Genomic DNA, 8510 nt, shown 5'->3' on the forward strand with positions numbered 1-8510 from the left:
CATTTTTGATTATCAGACAGTTATTAATAATATATGAAATATGTTGAATGCATTTTAAAATTCAATAATAGCAGTTTGTACAGAATATCTTTTTGTATCTTGTAAGACAAATTAAATTTAAGTATTTGTAATACTCTAACAGACCACTAGAGGCTGGTACATTGGTAATGCTATAGCCTAAGAGTCTACGAGACTGTTATTGTCAAGCCAAAAGCTTTCTTACTGAGTTTGTTTGTATATAACCTTTTGAATCATTACCATACCTCAGCACAACTTACTTGGCTGCCTTGTAAATTGTGAGCGGACCAATGCTGTAAATTACAATGAACAAAACAGCAGCACATTGTATAGGTGTAATTTTGGTTGCAAGGCCTCTAACCACTGTCCGCAACAGCTAAAACTGCGAGGTGATAAACTTAAGCAAGACTATTGTTAGAATTTGAAACTAGCTAAAAAGCAGGTTTCGAAAAAGTTGAAGCGGGTGTGAAGCAGTCTGCTAGTGTTAAGCCGCATTGTCAGGATTAAGGTGAAGGGCTAACAGAGGCTGTATCAGAGTGTCGTCTCTGTGCTCAGCAACACCTGGTGGACTAGAATGGTGCTCGGTACAGCACATACCTCAACCAAGACCCAACAGTCCCGTCTTGTACCCACACATAACACACATGATTTTTCAAGATGACAACAAAAATGTCAACAAAATGCCAATCTTGCAATGTTAAAGAAAATGAGAAAAAAAGTCCTGGATCTGTCTCTTTATCCAGATCCACACCAAATGTTAATGTTAATGTCTATGTTGGGCTACAAGCCAACAAGCCAACAACCCAGCAACCGGCTCCATGCAGCATTAGAAATACAAAGTTCCTGTCTCGAGGCACCAAAGATGAAGCAGTGGATGCCAGGGACGCCCAGCCAATCCACCAACACTGCCACCGTCACTGTGCTGAGTATCATGGGTGTTTGGAAGCTGAAGGTAAACAACTGTTGGAACGTAATATTACCAAACTGCCTTTTGTTTCAGGAACCAGACTTGAAATATAGACGACATAAGGTTTATCATAACTTAATGGCACAACAAAATTCTGTTTGAATCAGGTCATCAATGAGGCACACACTCATATACAGTGATATATTTTGGCCTTAAAGACACGCCCAGGCTGTGTCTGGTTCTTTGAGTGTATCAGTAGTGGACAGAGCCACTGTGACGTCACCGAAGGTTTCTAAAGAGCCAGAATGCAGCTCAAAGTGGGTGGTACAAGCTGTCACCATCTTCGTAGTGCATCAAAAAGTGGGTGAAGATTTGGAAGGTGAGGTTATCCGAATAAAACCTTGTTACTGAAATACGTCAACCTTGCTACCAAGCTCGCTAAGGCTAACAAGCTAACTATGTTCACAGAGACAGAAAGGCGAAACACCTCTGCGAGTTTCTCGCATGGATTGCAGGTTTACTTGCCCCAGACAGACAGGACACCAAATATATTGATTGTAAAGTGGTGAGCAACAATAGGCACGATGTTGTTTGTGTCAGTATGATTTCTAACCAAAGTGACAGAGCTCTTTCTGTTAGCCTCCAGCGTCTTCTACTCATCTCCTCTTTGTACATTTTCCGTTTTTTTCCAGATCAACACAAAACACGGCTGTCTGTTAGACTCTGCTCCCGCCTGTTACTACAATTATCCACACAGGAAGCCATATAATTTGTCATATTGAATGACAAATTATGTAAAAGGCACCAACACACAAACATGGCTGAGAAGTCAAGTGTAGTGAGTAATGTAGTGTAGTGAGGATGAGCCCAGCAGATGGCTCAGGGCCAGCTGTCGCTCAAAGCCACCACATGCATATTATTCACACGTTTAAGACCTAACTTTTTAAAAATGAATGAGTTACATAGAAATTCATCACCCATACTGTTTTCACGAATGGGGAAATTAGAGTTTGTTTTTTTTGGAGCTAGCTGTTTGAGGTACTGCAGTCAGAAAGGGACATTTGTGCCTTTATTTGACACTGAAAGAGCTAGGGGAATGTGAATTTGCTCTGAAATTTACGCTTTCCCATTAATGTGATGGTTGCCACAGTTTAATTTCAATTGCAACACCCCTGACACACATACACACATGTGGCAACCACAAAGCAAGATATTCAGCTTAAGGGGTATAGCTGTGAGGTTCACAAGCCTGCCTACATGAACACACCTATGAATATAACATTTTACACAATTGTGCCAAGGACACAGGTTCGACTAATCAGCGGGATTCCATTCCATATATGAATATATTATATATATATTTAAATATATACATACATTCATAAATTTTAGAGCTATAAAACAGAGCAACAAAACAATCATGCACTCACCATTAGACTTCTTAGCAACACAATGTGTCTGTTGTTGAATGAGAAGGCATCAATGATTTTGTTGCTGTCCAGGGCCCTTGTTCTCTCAGTGCTTATAGCCAACAAATTAACAACTATGTGACTGGTTCGAGAGTCCCACCTCCGGTTGCTCAAATTGTTTTTCAAACGACGCAGACAAGAAAAAACTGTTCTCACAGCTTACTGGTGCAACGGGAAGTGTCAGAGATATGCATATCAGTTTGTACAAGTCTTTAAATGCACCTCTATATGACTTCATGAGGGAAAGGAACTCCTGAGTGCTGCTGATAGTGTGTCCCTGGTCTTCATTTCCTCAGTTTTCCTCACCTATTCCATAATGGCGGGCCATGGTCGGTATGCACCGTTTGTCTAGAAAATATCTGTGTTTGGGGCCTCAAACAACAAAACCCTCAAGATGTGGCATGGTTTGGGCCCTGTTGGCTCAAGTTTAAATTTTTAAAATTCCTTTCCATTCCTTTTTACTAACATCTTTACTTTCATCCACCAATAGATTAAAGCCGTCACAGTAAATATGTCATTTTGCATACATGGTGAACGTATTTGGCATTTGATGGATTACTGGCTAACTTCTTGTCCACTGTTGCATCAAACACTGCCATGACATGCAGAAGCCCTATTAGATGACTCCTCACCCTCACTGTGACCGCTGTGCGATTCCCTTGGTAAGCTGTACACCGTAGACCTTCCGCCACAGCCTTTGTGTACTTTCTGCTCTCCATAACCAACACTGAATGTCCCTTGTCAAGCACGTTTGCTATTTTTGAGCCGCTTGTCTGTTTTTGTTTTGTATCCATAGCAAATGTGTGTCCCACTCTTTCTTGCTGATTCTTCAGAGATGCTGGCTCCAAATGAAATCTGTGATGTCGTTTTAGAACGTCTATGCTGTTTCCAAATATCCATGTGGGGTATTTTTTTAAGAAGTAGCCATCTTGGGCCCTCTTGGGGATGATTGCTGACATCTTCTAGAAAAATGGTCATGGGCAGGTGCAGGCCCCCTTCATCTTCTCCATCCTCCATGGCTTTTCTTGGTCCTGGTCCGTAACGGTTAGCGTTGTGTCTTCACCTTCATGAGACCTATAAACGTCACCTGTATTAGCCCTGTTAGGGTCACAATCACTCCTGCTTCCAGGTTTTGATTCAGTCTCCATGCGTGAGCGTTTTGGGAAGTAAAAAACAACCCATTATGAATGCTCAACAGATTTCCCTAATGCTTGCTACAAAAATAATTGCGCTCTTCAGCTAACAGAAAGTGGAAAGGTCAGAAGTTCAATGGGTGCTGCGCCTATTGGTCAAAGCAGGCAACAAGTGTTGGTTTTATGTTCTTTAGTCTAAAAAATTATTTAATTCATGTATTTACTCATTTTTCTACACATAAATCACAGTATTCACACATTAAAAATTACAAGTAAACCACAGATTAGGATGCATAAGACTGCAAAGGAACAATTTATAGCAGTATCTTTAAAATGTTCCATCCTTGTGAAGACCTCCAATATAAAATATTAGACATTACAAGCACACCACGGGTGCTTATCTTCCCAGCCCATCAATGACGCAAAAGGTAGGCTTGATTAGTTTGAGACCTTCGCTGAAAGTATGTTACTGCAATGACTGACAGGCACGCTGGTAAACCACACGAAATGCCGAGGCAGCTGCATATCGCCACTGATGAAACTTACACAGACAAATGTGTCCAGCGAAGATAGTCCAGACCACAAACTCGAGTGTATGAGCTGATGGGGAAGATTTGCACGGCTGCAGCAGCACCGTCACACACAGCAGTGGCACAGTGAATGGTGTGGCTTGACATATGATATTCATATTAGTGAGGACTACTGGTTCCTGTTGCAGTGAGTCACCTGCCCAGCCTGAAACCACGGCCTTTTGTTGAGTCAAAGCAAAACCAAACGAGCTTGACGCACTCGCCAAACATTTGGTTGCTTCCCGTACTGTATCTATTGATTCCAGTGACTAATGCTGTCTATTTTTAAATTTTAGCCTATATTTGACATTAGTGTGAGCTGGCTGTACAGTCAGTGGAGTTGCAGAAAAAGGAATCGCAGTTGTGTCATCTCCGTCTCCTGTGACACAGTTCAGTTGCATCCATTTAAATGCTGCTCATTAATTATCACACCTCCAACAGTCCTTCATTAGCATTTTTGTTACCCTCCGTCATCAGATCAGATTTTACATTTACCTACATTTGGCAGATGCTTTTTGTCTAGAGCGACTTACAGTAATTCATACATTCATTCATAAACTGATGTGGCGGTGGCTGCCGTGCAAGTTGCCGACCAGCACATCAGGAGTAGTTCTGGGTTCAGTATCTTGCCCAACGACACTTCAACAAGCAGACAAGGGGAATCGAACCAGTGACCGTCCTATAGCAAGATGCTGGCTCTACCCCTGAGCCAAAGGCGCCCCTTCTTTTCACGAGATACGAGCCATCAAAGAACACAGGAAATTAATATTTATTTATGTATTTGTTTATTTATTTATTTATATTAATTCATACTTTTGGTCATTTCTGCTCCTCCTTTTCAATCTGATGTGTGTTCAACTGTTTCATCATTCTGATAAGTTTGGCTTTAATTAGTCAATGATGAAATAAAAAAGGGGTGTAACGTTGCGATTGACAGCTGGGTGGGGCTCCTTCACACCATCATTACCCTGTACCCTGTAGACATTTTTGCACAGTTGGAGGAAGTGGAGACACATTGCCTAATTTTATATGCAGCCAATGGTTAACACCGGCAATGCTGTAAGCACAACACTGAACCTCAGAGGGTTCAGAGAATGCTGAATGTGGCAGAAAGTGAGCCTCATTGTCTGACCTGGAGTCAGGCTCTTTTTGTCTTTGCGTCTTTCATTTTTCTTCCTTCCTTTCAATCTCTGTCTCTGTTCAGCCTCCCCTTCTTTCTCTGTTCTTTGACTCTGATTTCCTTTTTACACCCACCTCTCTATCCACCCTGTACACCTTATGCCAGCATCAGACATAATATTTTTCAGAACAGGCCATCATAAAGTTATAGATTGGCAGTGTGACTTGGCTTATAGACATGACAGACAACTTGGTAGGCCTAACTAGGTGATACAGAATAGGTCCCCCAGACCAATTAAGCTGTTTTTTAATTATTTGTTTTACACACTAATGGCAGTCATCCTGTCAAATGGTAACAGGTTGACTGACATTAAATAAAACATCATTCTACTTTGCTTTTTACATTTGTGCACAGAAGAGCCTGAGTGCCACAGAACATGTCGTAGAAGTCGTCCTGGCAAAAAAACATACTGTTTCTCTGCTTCTGCACTTCCTTTAAAAATACATAGTTCAGTTTTTCTCAGGTTTAAATATATCCATGTTACTGACGTTTCATCAGCTTTCATATTCTGGTCTTGAAGAAACAATATTTAATTCATGTGTAGGTACATCAGCCCTACAAACGAACAGCAGGACCAGCTGGGGGGGCTACATTAGGTTCAAAATCTATGAAGCAAGACAATGAAAGTTGTTGTCCATCGTGTTGTACACATTGTCTTTGAAAACCAGAGCAAAACTGCATGGATTGAAAGGAGTCAAAATCATCAGCCAGGAGTTTGGTGACGATTGGGTAAGGATTCACATCTAACATCTTTGAACACTGACAAGAGTGATGATCCCCACCCCAATGTAGAGCAAATCTACATGTCATTATGTGACAGTTCCACACAAGAACGTGAGATGCAGCTGAAGTGGACTTCAAAGTATAATATTTTGTCTTCACGCTGCCCCCAAAAGTCAAGAATGAACGTGCACACTTTAAAGTCTTTTGAGCTATATAAAGAGCAGTACTGGGTTTTATGACAGAACTCTAACTCAATTACTGCAGTCTTCAATCCAATTCTACATTTTGTTTTTTATGACTTTATATTTACATGTCAAATAAAGGCCGGCATGCCACAAAACATTTGGCATCCATTTCAAAAAGAGCACACAGCAGAATTGTCCCCGCTGAAACATATCGCTGTGCTCTAACTGGATTTACGTGGCTCCGTACAGTCGAGCGTTCAAACAGTAAACAAAGTTTATAACCTCCCTACCACAAACTACTCAATAAAAAAGCCACTGAAGTGTGACAAAACAGATCGGCACACTACCGTCACCTCACTGCAGTGCTACCATCACCATAGCTTAGTATGGCTGCTTTCAAAGATGTCAGAGAAGATAAGATAAAATGATCCTTTATTAGTCCTAAAATGGGGAAATTTGCAAGGCTGAGTAATGATTTTAACATTAACATGATTCAACAAACAAGATTTTTTGAGTGACACCTCAGCAGGGTTGGGTGAAATCCTTATCCTTATCATTAAGGATATTTTATCACAACGATACAATTTATACTATCTATTGAATGTTCATTTGTATGGGGATAAGTATGAAGCAGAAACAAACACTGTCACGGACTGCAGCATTTATAGCCAAATATGTAAAACAAGTACAAGATAAACAGTATGATAAAACACAAACCGTGATACAACAAAATAAAACACAGTAAAACACCAAGCACCAGATCCTTCATCACTCTTCAAAAACAAAACAAAAAATGAGCCAAATCACGATCTAGTTTGAGCAGATTAAGGGATCCCACATCTTGAAAAAGCTTGTTTGTCCAATGGCTTATAGCATAAATATTCAAATACAAAATCCTCTAAGGTTCAAAGCTCGACCCCTTTGCTTGAGATTGTCCAACAACATCTCAGCAATCACCGGCAGACGACCAAAGGAGTTCTCGCTCCTGCTTAAGTGTTCTTACAATATTGTAATGTAACACTAGGGCTAACTAGTTAAACCGTAAAAAGGCGAGAAAACACTATTAAACCTGTGACATCCAGAGATGCACGATTGTTAGGGCAGGGGCCTGTCAGTTATGTACGATTCTAAGTAGGTCAAAGTTTTTTGAGTCAGCATGAGAGTGAAGGAAGGTCCTGAAACCTGGCACCGTTTTGGAGAAAGTGTAAGAGTTATTCAAAAGTCAGTGTTTTACTACAACTTAACAAATTTGGCAGGTCAAATGCCACAGTCAGAGTTTTCAAACTTACAGAGATAACGTCTGCGACTGCTGCTATTTCAGCTTGCAAAGTTCACAGTTACACAATTAAGAAGCCTGCTTCTGTCTGCTTGTGTCTGAAATCAAGGACCCACTGTTTCAGAAATGGACAAAAATCCTTTCGACTAGTATATCAGCCACGGTCATCACTGTGAACCACACAGCCGACTGCAGTGCTAGACTGGATGCCATCGAGGCACACAGGGCTAAGTAAAGGGTGATTTGTCATCAGCTGTTATGCATCACATGAGAAAAAAACCTCTTTGCACCTTTAACTTCAATAACAAACAATAGTTTTCAATCAAAGTTTGATGGTAATAATTCATTTGAGCAACAGAAATGTGTGGAGCGTTTTGACAATCATTGACCTGATATGAATCTGCTGAGCTGGTGATGTTAAATCATCGCCCAGCCATGCACTCTATTGCATAATAGCTTCATAAGATGTGTAGCTTTGCTCTCTGGACACATGAACTGGTCCAACAAACCAGATCCAACAAAAGCAGAACATTAACTGTAACAGTATATACAGCAGAAAGAGTTACAGGTTTGAATGGGTTGAATATGTAAAGAGCAAGACTTGCTCTGTGTGGCACTACTGCTTTCTGCCTAACAAACGTCAGCCATCCTTTAAAAAAGTGCACAGCTTGGATAAACTTGTGTTAAAATGTTTAATTGCACTTACCCATGGAGTGCTGTGTCAGTGGTGCTCCTCTGTCCGTGTCTGTGTCATCAGCCCTACAGCTAGAACTCCGCTTTAGCCTACTTCACTTCCTGGCATGGCGATTCAGAGCTACTGTATGAAGTGTCATGACACCCTCCCCTCGACCACAAGAGAAACTGACTGCAGTGCTGACACAAACACATGCAGGCTGTCATACAAACCAGTGAGCTTACATAAAAAGAAGTGACATGGTGTTACTTACCAAGAAAAACATTTGAACAGCACTTCTTAGTGGTAATCAGTATTTTATGATGTTGAATGAAACCTACTTTGGTGTGTTTTGGTAGTGGTAGAGATCATTGTAT

The 8510-nt window shown here is 40.9% G+C and overlaps 1 protein-coding gene across 2 annotated transcripts in view; it reads right to left on the bottom strand.

Moving 5' to 3' along the window:
- The window catches only part of sh3bp2 (SH3-domain binding protein 2), a 32104-nt gene extending 23851 nt beyond the window's left edge, over positions 1–8253 (bottom strand). Inside the window, exon 1 of one of the 2 annotated variants that reach the window (XM_030434637.1) lies at positions 8167–8253. The gene's annotated coding sequence lies outside the window, so the exon portion shown is untranslated. Of the gene's footprint in view, positions 1–2355; positions 2418–8166 lie in introns of those variants that run through there. The other variant, XM_030434638.1, reaches the window with a different exon arrangement.
- Positions 8254–8510: the final 257 nt, after the last annotated feature.

Source organism: Sparus aurata, chromosome 12 (genome assembly GCF_900880675.1).
Source record: "Sparus aurata chromosome 12, fSpaAur1.1, whole genome shotgun sequence".
Lineage (NCBI taxonomy): Eukaryota > Metazoa > Chordata > Actinopteri > Spariformes > Sparidae > Sparus > Sparus aurata.